This window comes from Podarcis pityusensis (genome assembly GCF_964106645.2).
Source record: "Podarcis pityusensis genome assembly, chromosome: 4".
Lineage (NCBI taxonomy): Eukaryota > Metazoa > Chordata > Lepidosauria > Squamata > Lacertidae > Podarcis > Podarcis pityusensis.
In genome coordinates, this window is record NC_138027.1 from 40,322,314 (window position 1) to 40,343,730 (window position 21,417).

At 39.0% G+C, this 21,417-nt stretch overlaps 1 protein-coding gene and 1 long non-coding RNA gene across 4 annotated transcripts in view; one reads left to right on the plus strand and one right to left on the minus strand.

The window, feature by feature from the left end:
* EPHA6 (EPH receptor A6) overlaps nucleotides 1-21,417 on the plus strand; it is a 371,548-nt gene that overhangs the window by 132,571 nt on the left and 217,560 nt on the right. The gene's annotated exons all lie outside the window — the stretch shown is intronic.
* On the minus strand, nucleotides 11,053-11,974 carry LOC308474970. The gene is made up of 3 exons (XR_013985069.1): nucleotides 11,934-11,974; nucleotides 11,382-11,538; nucleotides 11,053-11,218 (listed from the first exon to the last, which is right to left on the minus strand). It is a non-coding gene; the product is annotated as an uncharacterized lncRNA (long non-coding RNA).

Consider the following 21,417-nt stretch of genomic DNA (forward strand, 5'->3'; position numbering starts at 1 on the left):
CTTATTGATGCTTACAAATCCCAGACATTTTTTGTCTGTCTTAAAGAAAATCATAGCAGCAGACTATTTCAAAGCCTTTATTTTCTTGCATCCCTCTAAAAATATTTTTGTATATGGCAGTAATAAATAAAAAATGCAATGGGATGTTAAGAGTTGTTGTACAACAGAGGCAAATACAGGGGCGGGGGGGACATACTGGCAGTGAATAAATCCATGATCCAACTTTACCATCAATAGTGCTGCTCTAGAGTCTTTTCCACAAAAATAATGTTGTATAATAGAGAGTGTATTAAAATAACCATAAACATGTTCAGGGATATTAAACACAGTTTGTATAAGGAAACAGACTAAAATTTTATTATTGAGAGGGACAGATATTCTGTTGTTGTTGTTGTTGTTGTTGTTGTTGTTGTTGTTGTTGTTAAGATATATTAGTCACTATTTACCCAAAGGTATCCAAGCAACTTACAGCACATTTAAAAATGTTGTTGTTGTTGTTTAGTCATTTAGTCGTGTCCGACTCTTCGTGACCCCATGGACCAGAGCACGCCAGGCACTTCTGTCCTCCACTGCCTCCCGCAGTTTGGACAGACTCATGCTGGTAGCTTCGAGAATACCATCCAACCATCTCATCCTCTGTCGTCCCCTTCTCCTTGTGCCCTCCATCTTTCCCAACATCAGGGTCTTTTCCAGGGAGTCTTCTCTTCTCATGAGGTGACCAAAGTATTGGAGCCTCAACTTTACGATCTGTCCTTCCAGTGAGCACTCAGGGCTGATTTCCTTAAGAATGGAGAGGTTTGATCTTCTTGCAGTCCATGGGACTCTCAAGAGTCTCCTCCAGCACCATAATTCAAAAGCATCAATTCTTCGGCGATCAGCCTTCTTGATGGTCCAGCTCTCACTTCCATACATCACTACTGGGAAAACCATAGCTTTTACTATACGGACCTTTGTTGGCACATTTAAAAATACAAATGTATAAATACATTATACCACAAAACAAAGAACAACAAAACTCATAGCAGCCACACAGAGCTTAGGCAACACACTAGTAACAAAACAACATCATCTCAGTCCAAAGGTAAGTCTTTACATGGTGCCCAAAAGATGCCAGCAAAGACAGAAGAATGTAGTGGCTGAACTGATGCCCAGAGGAAGCCTGCAAGCTGGATAGGAGTGCAGCGGTACTATGCCCACCTGTGAAGTAGAAAGCGTGCAGGAAGTCCTTTGCATCCTGGTTCTCCAGCAACAAAATTCTTTCCTAATATATGCATCCGGGTGTTTCATATGTGTTTCAACACATATCTCGATAAGTTTAAACTGCACTGCAGCATTTAGAAAAGTGTGAAATTCATATTTTAGATCCACACATTAGTCCAATAGGTGTGAATTGGATAATTTCATATCATAGCTGCATATGAAATACCAGAGCCCTTACAATTCTAAGAAAGTGATTAATTCTGTAAATGATGCAGTTGCTGCCCAAATATTTTATTGGTAATTACATTAAAGGTCCTATATTTTATTATGCTCAAAATGGTTGTATTTTCATATTCACTATATGTTAGCTGCAATAATGTCATTACCTATAGAAATATCAGGTAATTCTTACATTAAATTATATGTAACCAGCTTTTACATTAAAGTATACATCAACTGTATGTGTGTGAGAGAGCAACTTACCATGTGACTTATTGTTGTAAAATCCAGATACTCATTTTTAAATACATGTTTTTCTGTGCTAAAAAAAAAGTGTTCTTCCAGCCCACCCTGCTTCAGCCTGAAAGTCTTGACTCCTGTGAGAAAACAGCTGTGCTGGTTTAAATGATTCAGCTGACAAGCTGGTACAATTCAGGTTTCAACACCTGATGTTTTTTCTTAGGTACTGTATAGGAAATCAGTGGTCTAGATTTCTTGCAGTGTTTCCTATCACATAGTTGTGGGACATTTTAAAAATAAGGAATTGGGAATTACTGTAACTGGGTTTTTCTTTTTTAAAGCCTACAGCTTTAAAAGTCTTTTTCATTTTTATTTTTTTAAAAACCAAAACTAAATACATATGCCTAAACAGGCATGACTTTAGGCATTTTGAGTCTTCAAACAGCATGTTTGAATGAAGACTTCCGGATCTGCCGCTCTACTTGATCAAGTAGTCATGGCTTCCAGTCATATCATAAAGAATCATAACAAATAAGCAGATAGAAAACATATAGCCAGTGTGTGTGTGTGTGTGTGTGTGTGTGTGTGTGTGTGTGTTTCAAGTAGAACTATGTCTGGTTCTAATTGAAAGATATGGGATATTTTTTCATGTTAATTATTTTACAGAATAATTAAGGAAGAGTGAAGGGAGATATAACATGTTAAGTGTGGTGGAACTGCTTTGTATCCACATTTGGAAGATTCTGAGGCATTTCTTTTTTAAGCAGTGAATTTGTATTCATACTATGGCTGATATGAAATCATTTCCCCAACTTCACCTACAAAAGGTGCTCTCTTATAGTGACTTTTCAGCACGCCCTGCAAACATTGGACATGTGATGTCCGGAACCCAAATCAGACCTGGCACAGAAAGTTTACTTTGTTCTGAATTGATTTGATGATAATTCCCAATAGCCAATAATATTTGACTTTATGATTGAAGCCAAATAGTCCTGTAAGTCATGAGGGGGGGCGGGGTTTCCACACAGTCTAGATATATTGCCTATTTTTTCCACCTGAAAAGCACTTATGAAGAAACTGTATTCATTCCCAAAATAAAAGGTCATTGCATATTGATTCTATGTTACCCTGCACTGTGTCCAGTTGAAAACAGATGTAGATGGACCCAAGAATGGGTGTGTGTGTACGAACACTTGCCCAATGATGTGGTGGCTAGGCCTATACCAAGATGGCAATCACCACTTCATTCGCTTGGGACATGTGGACGAAGGGGGAAGTGTGGGTAACCTAACCAAGGGAAGCTTTTTCAAACACATGTCAAGTAACCACACCCAATCCTTGTGAATGGCAGAATTTAGAATCAATCTAGATTTAAAGCAGCATGTTGAGGACAGACATGAACAATTCCAGATTGAGAAAAACTAAATTTTGGTGCTACAAAAAGGTTAGTGTGTATGCAGCCGCCACCACTGTCAGGGCCACAAACACCCAGCAAAGAGGTAGCAGAGGAAACTTGAGGAAAGGGAAGATTTCTCAACAGTCCCTAAAACCCTCAGAAGCCCTCCTTTCAAACCAAAAATGAAACTTCTAGCTTAGTCTTCATTCTCAGACAGCTTCCACTACATTTAAAACATTACATCAGGCTCAGTTTTTTGCATACTTTTTTGGGCACGATCCATTTTTAAATTAAGACGATTTTAATCCCAGTGATCTCAAGTGAGTTAACAAATGTCAATGCATTCTTAACTTTCCTTCAGAGGAAGCAATAGGACAGAAAAGTGGTCAGACTTTGCTGGATCATGCCTGTAGTGTTCATTTATTGCATATATAAACTTTTTTAATGGATAGTATTTGCAATTAGAAAGATGGGAAGAGTTGAAAATGTATATCGAAGCTGTTTAAATAAGCCACCAAAAGAAAACCCTTTGTTATACATAGTCAGTGACCTGAAACATTAGACTGTTGGCTCCTGGCTTGTTGATATGTTAATGTGAAGTAATTATTCCAGTGAATTGAAGCTGAAAGTCAACATGTATATTCATTAATTCAGTATAAGCACACTCATTGTTAATCACAGTTGGGAGATCTATTTTCAGCAAGCAGATTGAGAACCTACCCATCATGCTTTGCCAACCATAACATTTGATCGCTTTTAATGTTATCTTTAAAAGTCCCATGGAGGAAATATTTGTGATAATGTTTTTAAGCATTCCATATTGCAAAAAAAGAGAAAGAAAATAATTATATCACATATCTCTTGCTTTCAATCAAGACTGAATGCCATATTGCATTTATTATAAACTGCAGGGTGTAATTTCACACCACTGTATCATTTGGGGAATTATACTAAACACCAGAATAATTCTCAATTTTGTAATCAGAAAACATTACTTTAATTAAACCTTTAATGCATTATGAAAATCGCATATCTGCTTTGCATAGGGAAACACTGTATAGGGACAATCTGCATAAACTAAGGTAAAAGAGACCATAACTTTTGTAGCATTTTATTTTATTTACTTATTTCATTTACCTTAGATCTCCAAGGAGAGCAAGGTGATGTACATGGTTCTCCCTACTTCTCATTTAATTCCCACAACTCTATGAGGTAGGTTAGGCTGAGAGGCGGTGACTGGCCCAAGGTCACCTAATGAGCTTCATTGCTCAGTGGAGATTTGAACAGTCATCTCCCAAGGTCCTAGTCTGACACTCTAACCACAATGCGACAATGGCACTTAATCTCCATTGTGATAGTATAAAGTGTTTTGATATTGTTTATTTTTGCACTTGGGCAAAAAAAATGAGAGGCACAAATACAAGATGGGTGACACCTGACTTGAGAGCAGTACATGTGAAAAGGATCTAGGAGTCTTGGTTGACCACAAACTTGACATGAGCCAACAGTGTGACGCGGCAGCTAAAAAAGCCAATGCAATTCTGGGCTGCATCAATAGGAGTATAGCATCTAGATCAAGGGAAGTAATAGTGCCACTGTATTCTGCTCTGGTCAGACCTCACCTGGAGTACTGTGTCCAGTTCTGGGCACCACAGTTCAAGAAGGACACTGACAAACTGGAACGTGTCCAGAGGAGGGCAACCAAAATGGTCAAAGGCCTGGAAACGATGCCTTATGAGGAACGGCTAAGGGAGCTGGGCATGTTTAGCCTGGAGAAGAGGAGGTTAAGGGGTGATATGATAGCCATGTTCAAATATATAAAAGGATGTCACATAGAGGAGGGAGAAAGGTTGTTTTCTGCTGCTCCAGAGAAGCGGACACGGAGCAATGGATCCAAACTACAAGAAAGAAGATTCCACCTAAACATTAGGAAGAACTTCCTGACAGTAAGAGCTGTTTGACAGTGGAATTTGCTGCCAAGGAGTGTGGTGGAGTCTCCTTCTTTGGAGGTCTTTAAGCAGAGGCTTGACAACCATATGTCAGGAGTGCTCTGATGGTGTTTCCTGCTTGGCAGGGGGTTGGACTCGATGGCTCTTGTGGTCTCTTCCAACTCTATGATTCTATGATTCTATGATTCTATGACCCAGTTGTGTCCAATTTTTCCTTTCTTTTCTCTTATCCGGATCAACGAAAATTCACAGATAAGCAAATTTTCATTTTCACTTGTGAGGTCAAGCCCATGTATTTCCCTTTTCTGTCTCAACATTGCTTTTAATGTACAATGTTGTCCAGACTTTCTTTTAAAATTGGCATTTGATATAATTAAAGTTCATTTTCCAGTTAATTTTAACCAAGCCTCTTGATAATCAGCAGCTTGAAAAAATATTTTGTCCTGAAAAATTTTGCACCACAGTTCCAAGGATTCAAATGAGGGCTCAGCTACTTTAATTTTGAGCACCTAATGGCAAGTCCTTACTGCAAAACAGCCAGGAATCAGATTGCACACATTTTACCACCAGTCTATTTATGTATTGGTTTGTGTTGGCTTGCAAAACAAACCAGTTCTTTTGCATGCCAGCTGCCTTATGCATCCAGCTTACCATACATGCAAATGAAATTAAAGTGACCATTAAACAACTTGGCATTTCTGTTTGTGACCAAAGAGGGAAATAAAGGGACAGGAACCAAAGACTGAGTGAACTGGGCCACATTTACAATCTGAATAGGGGAAACAAGGTGTGGGTGACCCAACCCTGCCAAGTGTGAGGGGTAGATTTTCCTCTTCCCATTTACAGATGAATGGCTTTCCTGGTCAACCTCCTCCTGGGACTCCACAACTCTCAGCAGGTGTTACAGGTTGACCCAAAGGTGCTCTTTAACCATACCAACAAGTCCCACAGCCCTGAAGAAAAATTTCAAAACTATTCCTTTAACCTTTAAAGGTGTTTAAGGGTGCTCACCCAACCCTAACTACTTCATAACTTCCTGCACCTACCTGCCAATGTGGCTAATTAACCTATGTAATGACTATGCCCATCAACAGCTTCATTAACTACGAACCCCAAAATTTAGACCACCTCCAAACAGTGACAAAGTTTTATAGTCATTTTGTAGGTTTTGTAGTGTGAATCGTGTGTTTTGAAAGGCAATCCAAACTGAGTAATGGATACTCAAACTGGAATCATTGGTATCATCCAGAAATCCAACACTGTCTGGTTTACACCAAACTGATGCCAAAGTTTTGTAGGCGTTTTGTTGCGTCCTCATGGGAGTCAGGAGCTAGACTGACTGAAATATTGGGTTCTTTATAATATATTTTAGCCAAAGCATTCTTATAGGGAGGTAAGGGAACTTTGAAATGAGCCATTTCTGCAATTTCAATAGTTCTCTTATTTTCTTTCCTGCCCAATTATTTCCTTGCCCATTTTGCAAATTAAGAGCTGAAAGAACATGCTCCTGTTGTACAATGGCTAACAATGACCATCTTTTGTCTGTATCCTGTCTCCCACCATTATCTGGATGCCAAACATAAAGGAATTATTCAGATTTTAAAGGTAGCTAGATTTAAATATGCTCATCTTTAAAGAGGTATGATGAACTCAATATTTCCTGAATTTCCTGAATCAGACAATGCTGGATTTTGAGTTCTGTTAAACAGGAACCCTGGTTTTGTAGCAGGAACCCTATAAAATGACTGCAAACCCTTGGGACCAGTTTGCAGTGCATTGGACAATGATGGATTTCTGAGTAAAACCTATGATCCACCAACTTGAGTATGGATTACTCAGTTTAGGGAGGGGATCACAAAACATGGGGTTCATGCTACGAAACCCCACAAGACTACAAAATTTTGGCACTGGTTTGGAAGGGATCCAAAATTTTGGGGTTCATAATTAATGAAACCTATCACTGATGAGCAAAATTCCTACTCAGCTCCCAAATGGCAACTGGCAATGCCAGCACTGCCAACAGGAAAGAAGGGTGGGATGAGCTTAAATAGCCCTGACATCTGCACTGTACCCCCAGTGCGTGCACTCACATGTCAAGCTTCCCAGGGCTTTTCATTGCCTAAGTGACCACAAAGCAACTCACTGCCACACCTGTTTCAGGTGCCATAGTGTGTGAAACAACTTTACAGGTAAACGAAATCCAACCATTTGCATTTAGGTACCTGCTGGTTAATTTGCAGAGCAGGTTGAGTGTGTGTTCTTCTATGTAACTGTGGAAAATCCAAGCCCTTTAAACATAGCCAATGCCAAACATGATTTTGCAACTCACAGTGTCACAATAAATCCAACATACTATATATGCAGCTTAATTTGTTCTTGGACTTTTGAAGTGTAAATTATTCTCCTCCATGCCCATTTTCTGAAGTGCATATTGTTTTCATCCTATAGTAATTACTCAGAAGACTTATATCAGTGGGACTTATTTTAATGTAGCACTTTGAGGACTGGCCTGCCCATGACCGTATTTGAAGTATTCTTTTTCTAACCCAACCAAGCCTAATGCTATGGCTTTCAATTACTTAGTCCATAGCTTAATGAATCTTTCAACTCATTTTGAGTCTGTTCCTATGCCACCTGCTCCCAGCTGTGTTACCAGATTCGTATGCACATCACAAGAATGCTAATGAGGGCAAGGACCAGGGCTCTGAATGGTGTATAACTGTGATATATCTACGGCAATATTTTTGCATCATACTCCTTGCAGAATAGCTTTCTGAAAATAATAAAAGTAAAACACTTTTCCTGTGAGAGCTAATTCATATCCATTAGTAAATCAAAATATTACCTATTTTGGCAGCTTTGTTATCCTGTAATAGGTTCTTTATATATTCAAATTCAAAAAAATAATAATGTCACAATAGTTGGCACAAAATAATGTCACAAAATAGTTTTGTGTTCACAAATCTCTTGCATTATGTCAACTATCTGAAATGCAGGTTGTCTGTTCTTTCCCCCCAGCTGTCAGGATTAATATAAATTAGATTACATTAAGATCAATTTAGCAGCAAAATCCAAATTGTTATGAGCAAGTCAGGCAGAAGACTACTTTATAGCCAGGGTGTGACCTCACAGTTAGATTTGTATGGTTCTTTTCTCAGTCTTTGAAGAGATCAGATTACTACAAGCTTCTCCCCCTTTCCCTTTTACACAGTATTAACTGAAGAAGGAACCCCTGCTGTATTCAGATACTAGCAAAGTGGTGTCATGAACAGCTTTGCTATCTCCCAGATACGTCCACAGTAACTTGCACTAACTCAAGCTAATCAGAACCGAAGGTGTACTGAAAGCATGAGAAGATTTACCCACTTCCCAGATTGCTGGGCCAGCTTCAAGAGCACTTTGGCCCAATCAAATACAGCCTTATGAAGGACTATGTGACATTTATGTAATGTGTTATTTTTTAACCTTGGATGTTTGGATCATCTTCTAGAAATGAATATAAACCCAAAACAATTTTTTATAATATGTACAGTAGTGGACGGCATGGTGGGGTAACAATGCTGAATTGACTTCCTGATACCTGAGCTAATGCTGCTTACCAGGACAGAGAGACAAGATGGTGGAGAGGTCCATGCAGTGTAAATATATAGCAGGAGTGCCAGATTTGCTGCACTGGGCACCATGATGCCGAGGGCGCCAAAGCAGTGCTGTAGAAGGGAGAGAGGCTGGGGCCCCTGAATTTTAGTGTTGCACAGGGTGCTGCTGTAATTTGAGATCCTGAAGTCCGCCACTGCAATAAGCAGTAGTGACTCAGCTGTTGAGAAGTTAGGTAAATGCCACACACTCTACCATGCCATTCATTACTGAATATGTAAGAACATTTTTTTAAAAAATTGTTTTCATCCTATGTTTGTCTGACTCTTTGTAAGGAAAGTTATATATTAAGGCCAAACTGTTAGGAACACATTCCTGGAAGTGAGTCCCCTTGAATACAGTGGGGCTTGTTACAAACAAAGAAAAAATGTAGTGTTTTTAAACAGAAAACATAAATCAAGCACAAGCCTTGCATGTATACATGAGAATTCCTATGCGTCAAAGGAATACAGTACCTCATTTACTTCAAGTACTTACAGTTGCAGGTAAGATTATTTTATTTTATTTTATTTTATTTTAATGTGAATGAGGAAGCTTGTTCATGCAGGAGCTCCATGGGTACTTTGTAGTGGCCACTAAGTTCTCCTAGGCTATAATTTTACTTTTTCATAAGCTATATATAAGTCATAATGAAATCAATGAAACTTGCCCATAGATATCAGATGGCAAGACTGTGTAGTATCTGTCTCCATTAAAAGCACTGGGCTTTTGCCATTGACTTCAATGGAATGTAAATTATGCCCACAATGTGAAACATAGAGAAGTAGGCAACAGACTGTGTTTGGAACAATATTTGTGGCAATAGTACAGACAAGACCCCTTTCCCTCCCAAAGAGGAGTGAAAGGACATATAAACATCTCCTAATATTTAAAACCACTCAAATTAAATTGGCAAGTATGTCATATTGTATTGTGAAGCAGGCTGGGAGTGCTAGTGACAGAAGCCTTGCTCTGAAATAGACTGAATGCTTGTTAGGTTACATAATTCTGCTTACCAATTTGCATGGTACTTTCAAGCACAGTTTTGGAACTGAAATAGCCTTGACCACCCTGATGAACGACTTGTATCAAAAGCCAGGATGAGGACTGCAGTTCTGCTTCTGCTCCTTGATCTCTTTGTGGTTATTTCTCTCTATTTTCTATTTTTTTTCCTCTTTGAGGTTTGTCATACCATTGACCATGGAATCCTCTTCAACCAGCTCTGTGGAACACAGTTTTATAGTGGTTCCAATCCCACCTGCAGAGTTGTATCCACAGACTAGCACTGGGAAACTGTATTTTGGCTCCATGCTGTGGTGTACCACAAGGTACAGTCTTGTCCCCAATGCTGTTTAACATATATATGAAGCCACTGGGTGTGGTCATTCAGAGTTTGGGGACAAAATGTCATCAATACGCTGATGACACACAGCTCTACTTCTCCATAACATCCAAGTCAGAAGAGGCTGTGCACGAGCTGGAACGTTGTCTAGGTGCAGTGTTGGACTGAATAAGGGCCAATAAACTGAGTTTGAACCCTGGGAAGACAGAGGCACTGTGGGTTTGTGAGTTCTGTGTCCAGAGACTGGCCAGTGGCCTGTTCTGGATGGGATTGCACTCCTTCTGAAAGAGCAGGTTATGAATTTCGGAGTGTTCATTGGCATTGGAAGCTCATGTGGCCTCAGTGGCTAGGAATGCCTTTTACCAACTATGGCTGATACATAAACTATGACTGTTCTTGGAGAGGGATGGTCTGGTCATAGTGATTCATGCATTGGTAAATGCAAGACTTGATTATTTCAATATGTTCTATGTGGGGTTATGTAGTCTCCAACCAGTGTAAAACGCTGCAGTTAAATTGTTGATGGAGACAGACTATTGCCAGCACATAACTGGTGCTCAAAAGCTTGGCTTGGCTGCCCATATATAACTGGGCTAGGTTTCAGCTTCTGGACTATCATTAAAGTTCAGGTATATATCAGCATTGGTCCAAAATTGTTCATTGACCTATTTATTGGCTTGCTATGATTTTAAAATATTCTATGACTGCCCCCATGTAAATGGCACCTTGCCTGTTTTATTGCATCATAGTGTCCTCCTCTGGTATCAAATACAGAAATGTTCTCCAAATAATGGACACACATACATTCTTTCTTTGGCTGTGGGACCCTCTGCCCTATGCTATAATATAACCATATTCTAAACTTGCATCTTCCCCCTGCAAAAAACTTCAAATATTTTAAAATATGACCTATTAATTTATATTCAAGAAATGCAGTTGTTGATAAGCCGTAAACTTGAATTATATTTAAAAGAGCTGTATATATGAATCAATGGATTTATGTGTCATGTGCTTGACAGTCAGTATGAAGCAGCAATTATATTCTTCCTGGTCTATATGTTTCCAGCATTTATTATTAATTTTTCAATCTAAGGAGTTTTGCTGTATTCCCACTTAAGCTTTTGTTTTCAGATTTTAGCATAATAAGCAGTGTGTGTCATCATAGTTTTAATTTTCATGCCAAGCAGAGAGTGACAGCTGGGAAGCAATATGCAAGACAGATTTGCATCTTCTACGAAACTGCAAGTAGGGAAGAAAAAAAATGTTCAAGTCACCATGTTTTAAATTTTCCTTTGTAAACATTATTTATCTTCCCCACCATAAAACAAATGCTTTTTTACTGATCCCTCCATTAATGTTTCAAATATATGTGCGATGACAAGCAAAACAGAAAAATAATCACACAGTGAAAACATTTTCCTCCCTTTGTGGGGCTTATGGGGTCCAGTTGCATAGCATCTGTTTTAACTCCTTGTTGCAGGAACTTTTAGGGCACTGGTTTGAATGACAAGCTAGCCCTAGTCACCCTAAAATGACTTTCTCTCCTCCTTGTTGAATTCCTGTGAAGTATAAAACATATAAATTAATCATTAAAAAATGGTCATCTGAAACAGCAGTGGTTTAAAATGATGGCTCTGTTATCCTGGCTCAGATAAAACAGAAGCTTAGCACTGAATTTTCATTTGCTTATTAGAGTACAATTAACTGCTTCCTCCCCCATTTTGTTCATCTAAAAGTTCCTTATCCAAAGGTTCACCAGTTTCCACACATCTTAACAAAAATATTATGGTATTTCTGGAGTGTTAAATCTGTAAAGGCGACAAACTCTGATTAAGATACTGTCTCTGTCTACCTCTTTGATGCTACAATCCTGCAACACTGATTCACTTTATTTGAAACCATTGTGACTTGACCAGCAACGTTGTGAAGAAATTGAGAAATATGGGATCCTTACTTTTCATGCACCCCATTTTTACCATTTTAGTTTACGGCATAGTGACTTCTCTTTCTTCCAATAAACCCATTTCCCCTAGAAAATGCAAGAAATAAAAATCCAGCACAAATAGTAGAGTATTATAAAGTGAAAAAATGATGTCTATTTTAACCTACATGAATGCAATAATTATTGTACTCTATTGTTCAGTAAATGGTGTATATAAAACAGGAGTAGTTATGCTGATAGTATTTTCTAATTTAGTTTTATTATATTTCTTATAAAGAACTGTGTATATAGAATGATGGTGATGATAATAGTACTAATTTGTAAGTTTGTTATGATTTGTTTATTTGATTTCTATCCATTCTATTCAATCTAGAAGGATCTCCTAGGTGGCTCACACAAATCAATAATTAAAATAATATGGGGGGTGACAGATGTAACAGCTGGACCTCAGGTCAGGTGCTGAGCAATGGAAGTTGGATCATGTGTTGCTAGGATGTTCTGCTCCGTTGCTGGGTGCTCCTTTAAAAAAGTAGTATTTTTCTTGAAGACTAAGCATTTGTAGAGAGAGATAGCTTGCTATAGCAAGAAATGGGTGAGGATAGATCTGCTCTTTCCTGTGAGCTGGAATGGCTTATATCCTAATAAATATTTCATAACCATTTTGTGTGTCACAGTATCAGACTATAAGCACTGTTATTCCAGAAGACTGATGTTCTTTATAGGTTGTTTTAGTTATGCTAAAGAATACAACTTTAATGAAGTGAGGGGAAATTTTTAAAAATAAAAGTAGGGCAACTTCTGTCTTCTTATCTTCTGACTTGATTTAATCAAGATGGCTAGTGAGTACTGAATATCGATATATAGGAGTTTTCAGACTACCCTGACAAGACATTCTATTACAGTGGACACAAAAGTGACACAATGGATTTGAGAACTTGCTAACAGTAATATGGGCTGTGGGCAAGTTTTCAGTAGAAATAAAAAGGAAGTGTCAGATAGTGTTTCTTTAGCTGACTTGTTATAGTAATATGTCCATCTTAATTTCTGTTCAGTCAGTTCCTGGTAGTTGTTCCTTAACCTGAGCCTTTCCTGTGTGTCATCAAGTTTCTCTCCCTGACTGCTGCCCTAACCCTCTTCTGTGTTCCACATACATTGATACAGATAGGAACTTAATTAATTTACTTTTATTTTCTTAGTATTTTGCAACTATTGTCTTGCAGAAGATTGACATATCTTTTGTATAGTATTATATGTAAATGGCCTGCATTTACAGAACTGTAAGACTAGGGCCCCATCTGCACTTATACATTTAAAGCAGTGTCATACCTAGCTTTCCCCACCTCAAAGAATCCTGGGAACTGCAGTTTATTAATGGTGCTAAGAGTTGTTAGTAGACGTCAAATCTTCTCCCAAAGGTACAATTCCCAAACCTCCCTGAAAATTGTAGCTGTGAGATCAGCTATTTCTATTCTTTGTCAAGTTTCCATGCATTCCATATATTCCTTATGTGCAGGAAAAAATACAATATATATAGGTATAGATATAGATATATAGATATATCCCCAGTTTATTTACTGTGTATGCTTTTTTTCTCTATTATTTACATTTTCCTCCTAAAGTATGCATTTTTGTGTGATTTTCTATGCATTTTTGTAAACCTTGTCCACATAATTTATCATTTTTGTGCACATTTTAAACTGAAACTGTACTGAAAATTCAGAGAAGTGTGTAATGCAATTGATAATTGCATTCCAATTCACATATAAGTCTGGAAAATGCAAATTAGGTCAGTTTGCTTTAAAATGCAGGCTAAAGGAAAATTCCCTTCATATCTAGGCTTCTTCGCAAGGGAGGGAAACAGGGAGGAATCTAGAGACTGGGTTATACTTCCGGGAACTGGTTTTTGTTCACTTACTATAAAATAGAAAAGGAAGAAGTTGCCTGCTTAGTTACATATTCAAGATTACACCCTTTATTTCAGCATTGGAAAGCAATGTTATATCAGTTCTGGAACATATTCATACTGCATGAACATATATAATGCATATAGAAATAACAGAATGTCTTCCACTGCATAATTCTCCATGACAAAGCAGAGGACAAGTTGCTTGGAAACCTTTAAAATAAAAAAATAAACTTAATCCACTTAACTCCTCTTTGAATTGATTTTCAAAGGTTAACATGCCTATTACTTTAATTAAAGTCCTTCTCAGTTCATAAATTATGTGTCTGGCACTTCAGGGATGCCAGCAATTGTCAAGAAGTAAGGAAGGCCAAAGTGTCCTCCCGAAAGACCAAGGTTAATATGGTCTGAGGACAAAAAGTCTTCTGTCTCAGTGGGGTTATATCACAGCAATTTATATACTGTTGCTCACTGTATTAGCTGTATGTCTGAGTTTCTTAAGAAACTATTATACCTTTTTCTTTAAATCTTTAGGCTCATGGCATTGCAAGTTTCGACCCTGTATGATTATAAATATAATCATACATAATAGCTGTGATTTTGAAATATTAGCCAGTCAAATTAAGTGGTAGTTTTCAATCATGATATTATTTCAGCTTTCAGAATAAGCCCATAAAATTTAGTGACCCACCCAAAAAAGAAAGAAAGAAAGAAGAAATCTCGTCTTCCTGCTTGGCATTATAGGATTTATAGCATGTACACAACTAATAATCGCCCTTTAAATGTAGTGTTCTGTACCTGAGATTTTGTGTCTGTTACTCAATGCAATCTGGAAACCTGAGACCCAAGTCATTTGCTCACATGCATTCTGTTTGTTTTTTTTTTAAAATATTTATTACTTTTATAGATTACAAAAAGGGAAGAAAGAAACAGAAAAAAAGACAAAGGAAAAAAGCAAAACAAAACAAAACAAAACAAAACAATACAGTACAATATATAGACAATACAAAACACAACCTAAACTCAAAACTAAACACATTAAACTAAACTAAACAAACCCCACTCCCTAACCTTAACCCTAAATAAAACAAAACAAAAACAATTTAAAAACATACATCATCCCTTTTCTGTACTCTATCTTTCATTCCCTTGTTTCCTCGACCTCCTCTCACCTCCCTTTTTGTATTCCACTTCTATTAATTGTTTCAGCAAATCCTTTCCATCTTTCTCCCTTTTCTATCATATTGTAAATAACGTATTTTTTAACCTTATTTTCCATTAAAGCTAAAATACTTATATATGCTTAACTCCTTATAACATTTCTGCTAAGCCCATAAAAAAAAAAAATCATTCCACCATTTTTCTATCACTCATTAATTTTACCATATGTCTATATATAAACTTTAAATTTTCCAATCTTCTTCCACCATCTCCTCTCCCTGGTTTCGGATTCTGCCAGTCCTTTCCATCAACTCCATAAAGTCCATCAACCTGGTGATCTTATGTCCGAGGCTCTTAACTCTTTTCCAAGTCCCTTCTGCAGGTCTTCTTCATTTTCTTTAATGCTAAAGAGCAAATCTCAGGGAAACTCCAACCTGTAAATCCTTTTCTTCCTTCTGAACAGATCAGCCAAATTTCCATAGTTGAAGCTACAGTCCATAAAATATTTCAGGGCATATTTCAAGATTCCTCCAAATCCAAAGGCCCCCAAAACTTCAATCTCCTCCAGGCCCGAGTCCATGTCCCAAAAGTCAGTTAATCCCTGCATAGAGGGATCTTTCTGACTTTCCTTCTTTAGTCCAAGCCGGGATCCATTCCTCAGAGTCTGACTTTTCCTAGATTCAATCATAAAAGGCCTCAACTTATAGTCCTCAATTTGCTTCTGTAAAGCCACGGATCTCGCTTGTATTACTTTATGTTCAACAACAGCAGCTTTCTTCTTCTCCTCCTTCTCCTCCACCATTTGTCCTATCAAAATGGATTCCTGTACCAAGTCCTGAATTATTTCTGTGTTGGTGTTCACTTTTTGACTCAAATTAGTCACTTTCTGTTCCAAATTATCAACTTTAAAAGTCATGTCATCCATCTTCTTGTGAAGCTGTCCCAGCGAACAGCTTATCTTACATTAAACAGTCACAATGGCCTCTCCTGTCAACATTTTTAAATGGTCCAAGGTCAGTCTCTGGTTCTCAGAATCCCTATCTGCAGCTGGAAATCCCCCAGTTACACTCCTGTAACAGTTTCAAAAGCTCCCTCTAGAGGGAAACAGTCTCCAATTGTATCAGTTCTTTCAGGCACAACTCAAGCATTAAAGATAAATTTTCAGTTACTTTTCCTCTTTTTTAAATGCAGAGGAGGACAATGGAAACAGTATCTTACTCTTATTTAGCTAGCTGTCAAAACCGTTCTGTCAAATGCACTCTCTCCAAACGTCATCTGGCAGCCCGTTCCCAGGTTCAGAGCAGTGGTAATTTGATTTTTCACTCTCTCCTGCAGGCTCACTAGGTCCAAAATTTCCCCCTCTTCTCCTGCTTCCAAGGGGGGTTTTGTATTTTAAACCGATGGAAATTTAATCCTTTGCCAAAAGCTTTCAAAGACTTTAGCTTGCAACGTCTTTGCTTCAGTCTATTTACAAAAACGGAAGGCGGACTTCCTGTTTATGACCTTCCCGCTTCAGTGCCAAATTAAGGTATTTAAAAATCCAATTTTACGTTTTACTCACGGGTAGTTGTTTAAAATCCAATTGTCCACAGGAAAAAGTCAGCGCTCTCTGGCAACAGCAATGCGGCTTCACTCCGTGAAAGAAGCAGTCGATTCAAAGCACCGCGCCACTCACCCCACGTCGCTCCGGATCCCCAAAACAGGGTTTCCCCGCGAGTAGGGGAGGCGCAAAAGGTGCCAGCCGAATCCCAGGTTCACAAGCTTCTCCCGCTTGTGATTTCAATGGGTCTCCACCTTCGCCGTGGCAGTCAGACCCTGTTTTTCACGGAGCAAGTTCCTCCCGAACGGAGGAGCTCCGCCATTGCCGGAGGCGCCAACCCGGAAGTCTGCTCACATGCATTCTGGGACCAATTAACTGTCCTGGTTATCTCAGTGGCCCTAATTATTATAACACTTGTCCTTCTCTTTTGGCCAAATTTGGGAGAAGATTTGAGGGTGTTAAGCTTTGCTTGCTTCAACTGCTGCTGCCTGTGTTTCATGGTGGTTGGTGGTGGCAGCAGTGTTCCTCATAGCAGGCTTCCAACAGCCATTGTTCTCTCCAGAAGTCTCTTCTGCACGATTCTTTATTGCAGTGTTACTTTGGTGGCCAGCAGCAGCTACCAATGGGTGGAGGGTTGGGGTTGTTGCTTCTGCTGCCACCAATAACTCTACCCCTAAAACGTTTGCCCCAATGTGTCAGCCCTCAATGAAATGCCTCTTCATTCTTTGCCTCCTACAAATGGGGCTTTGCAAATCAAGTGGGAATGTTTCACAACAGCTCTAGTAACATTTACTTAGTCCCTCCTTCCTGAGCACAGGAAAGGCTAGCAGAGACTAAGGAAGCACAGGGAGCTTCCAGACCAGCTGTTTATTGAGCATTCATCCTGATATGTTCATGCGGAGGTTATACAACATTACCAGCTAGTGGCTGTTATCCTGCACTTTTTAATACAATTTTTGGTAGTTTTCCTGACGGATTTTTTGTGGACAGAATAACGTTGGGATAATTGCACTAGACAGTGTGGGATAACAACCAAAATTTGTGTGAATAAACAGCCCACCTAAAAGCACCCTGAGACTTGATCTTGAACCATCATTTCACATAAATGTATCTTGGGGGGTATTGTGTTTTTTGTTATTGTCTTTTACACTCTGTGTTTTTATGTTGTAAACCACTCTGTGATCTTTGGGTGAAGGTTGTTTTATGAATTACATAAATATTAATAAGGTGTCACATATTTCACTCCCTCCATTGTAACAGAGGGCCTGGACTAACTATTCAGCTTCAACTTGAGGCTTTTGCAATATGGCAGGTTTTAATTTAGGAAATAGCTCTCTGTTTTCCACTGTAGTTTGTAACCCTTGCAGCTTCACTTTGTAAAAAAGAACAAGAGCAAAGAACAACTGCATACAACTAATTCTGACATGAAGTGTGGCTCACTGGGGCAGAGAGACACCATGACTTCCAGATGCATGACTTCATGTCTTCTAGTTTTAAAATTAAGGAATGCTTCCCCTATTCCCATTCTGGAGTATGGTAGATATTAGGTAAAGGTAAAGGTAAGTCCAGTCACGAACGACTCTGGGGTTGCGCACTCATCTCGCTCTATAGGCCGAGGGAGCCAGCGTTTAACCGCAGACAGCTTCCGGGTCATGTGGCCAGCATGACTAAGCCGCTTCTGGTGAACCAGAGCAGCACACGGAAATGCTGTTTACCTTCCCGCTTGAGCGGTACCTCTTTATCTACTTGCACTTTGACGTGCTTTCAGACTGCTAGGTTGGCAGGAGCAGGGACTGAACAACGGGAGCTCACCCCGTCACGGGGATTCGAACCACCAACCTTCTGATTGGCAAGCACTAGGTTCTGTGGTTTAGACCACAGCACCACCCGCGTCCCTATGGTAGATATTAGAGGAGCTTTATAGGGTATTTTTAAGGACATGGCATGATTGTAATATATGGGGGAGGGTTGTTTTGTATATCTTGTTAACCACCTTAGAGGCTTTTAGTTAAAAGCTGAGATACCTGAGGCTTTTAGTAAAAAGTAAGAGTGCCCAAAAAGCTGTTGCTTTCAGAGTTAACTAATATTAACAACGGGTGCTTTATGGCAGAATCTGCTTATTATTTTCAAAATGCCAGCTTAAGGGAATCAAATACACCCACGCATAGTTTTGTCCTTCAATACAATAGGTAACTGAAGCAATAATTAAAGCTGCTACAGATACTTGTTATTCAAACTGACTGGCTTTTAGAAGACTTACCTCATTAGGGTAACAGTAGTGATGCCTTATGCAGTGGTGTCAACTGTTAGAACTTTGGCTGTGATCTTGTCCCAGAAGTGCCAGAAGTTGTGTGATTTTATGTCTATTCTGACATTTTTGGTTGTTTTAAGCTTCTACCAAGAAAATCCGAGCACTGTGCTGAATACATCATTTAAACATGTATTTTAATATGTGCACCTCATAATGTATTACAGTTTATGTTCTTGTGTACACAGATACCTTTGACTAAGGATTGGGGCAAATAAAACTCAAGGGGAACACTTTGGATGTACATCTATGTATATACATAAAAGTAAAGGTGAGAGAGTACAGTCATACCTCAGGTTACAGATGCTTCGGGTTGCGCAATTTCTGGTTGTGCACCACGCCAAACCCAGAAGTACCGGAAAGGGTTACTTCCAGGTTTCTGCGCTTGCACATGTGCAGAAGCGCTAAATCGTGCTTTGCGCATGCACAGAAGCACTGAATCACAACCTGTGCGTGCACAGACATGGCGCTGCGGGTTGCGAACGCTGCAGGTTGCGAACGTGCTTCCCGCATGGATCACGTTTGCAACCCAAGTGTCCACTGTATTGTCAAGACTTAACTAATAAGAACACAGATTCCTTATTCCCTGATTGGCACAGCTGTTTAACACTGTGATTGATAGATATTGCATACTTATGAGAAGATCTGCATAAGCAGCTGCTGCTTTTCTGTGACATCATCTGCACATTGCTGACCAAGTAATCAGCTTTTGAAACTAAGCAGCAGCTAGTCTCTTTGACAGTGGGAGCTGAATTTCAGAAATGACTGGCTGTTATTAAATTTGTTTTTAGCATTTACAGCTGGCAGTAGATGTCATTTTGGGGGTAAATCGTTAAAATGATGGCAGCATGATTAGCTTCCTAAATATATTTTTTTAATTACTAGCAAACTTCTGACATTTACCATACTATATACTATAAGATATGGTGAATAGCTGCACATTCAATAAAGAAAAGAGAACTAAGCTTACAGTGCAAGGGGTTTTGTTCTTAAGGATATGTCCAAATTAGGAAAATAAACTTTCAGCATGATTTTTGTTTGAGCCACTTGTCTCCTATGAGACATTAACAGGGGGGAATGCTTTGCTTTGGCAATGCTTTCTTATGCAATTACAGAACTCTCATATAAACATTTGCTTATAATATCTCTGAAAGGAGACATTTAGTGTCACCTCTTGAAGCCTGGATAGGCAGTGCAGCATTTCCTAGTCAGAATCCAGCCTTTGGCCATCTATGCATATTTTGATAACCCCACCTGGCAGTATATATTTGTAAACTACAGAACAGGACAGCAGATACCATTTGTTTTAATAGGAAGGACAAACATAACTTTACATATTCATATGTTAATGCTTTTGCCTAAGAGGAAGTGGCAACATAATTCGTATCATTTTTGCCTCCTGCTACTCCAGGAGGGAAATCCAACCTATGTGCATATTTGTGGCTCTTGCTTTCATTTCTGCTTCCTGCTGCGGCTGCTGTAAGACAGTCAAAGCAACAGCAGGGGGGCACGAAATAAAGGGGAAACATAGGGTGAAGTGGAAACACTGCAGCTACTGTTGTCATTTTGAATTTGACACATTCTGCAACCTCACAGTAGCTGAGGGGGAAAGAGATTTCTTTCTGAACTTCCCAATTTAACTGAAGACAGAGAGAAGTGCCCACATTTATTGCTGAGAGAAATAATGAAAAAGCATTTCCCCTACTCTGGAGGGCTTGGGATTCATATTCTTAATAAAAAGATGTCAAGTGGGGCCTGGAAAGGTTGTCACTGATGTAACTTAAGATGTGGAATTAGGAGGAATGACCTTCTGACATGCATTCCCCTGTGATTGATGAGCAGAAGGAAACTTGTACACCCTCCTCGCTAAATATAACACGAGTATAAAGCTTTTTGCAAAAGCTTTTTGCAAAAGCAAGAGGGAAAAGCATTAAGCATCAATAATAAGCCTGAAACCAGGTTTCTAATAGGGTAGTAGTTTTAACTCTTCTTTAAGGACTTCCTCTTGTCACATTACCTCTGGCTGCCCAAACGTCCATCACATCTAATAGTCATAGCTTTATGATGGCATGATATTACTTTGGGTTTTGACCTACAAGATGATTGGAGAATCATACCGTGCATATTATCTGCAACAGTTGAGATCCAGATCTGGCTTGTTCTGGTCATTTTGATTGTTTGAATGTCCTCATGCTTTACAAATATGAGTACCAGGGTCTCCACCCATTAAGAAGTGTGATGGTCCCTTTCTTTCTCTTTCTGGCCATTTTCTGTATAATGAGTGAAATGTGTTAGTGACCTTTGTCTCAGCATAGGTTGAGGCAGTAAAAAAGGGGTCACATAAAATATTTTGACAAATTTTTGATACTGGGAATGTTGCAAAAATGCACATTTCTACAGGAACAGCTTCCAAGTCACAGTCATGGTGGTAGGGTGAAGAACAGCATAGTACACATGCCTTCCCATCGCCCCGGTCCTTGGACCAAAAAAAATCACTCCTAAGCTAAACAATGCTGTTTTTAATTTTAAGCCCACAAATACTGTAACAGTGGGAGAAATGCCAGATTACATAGCTCACATAACC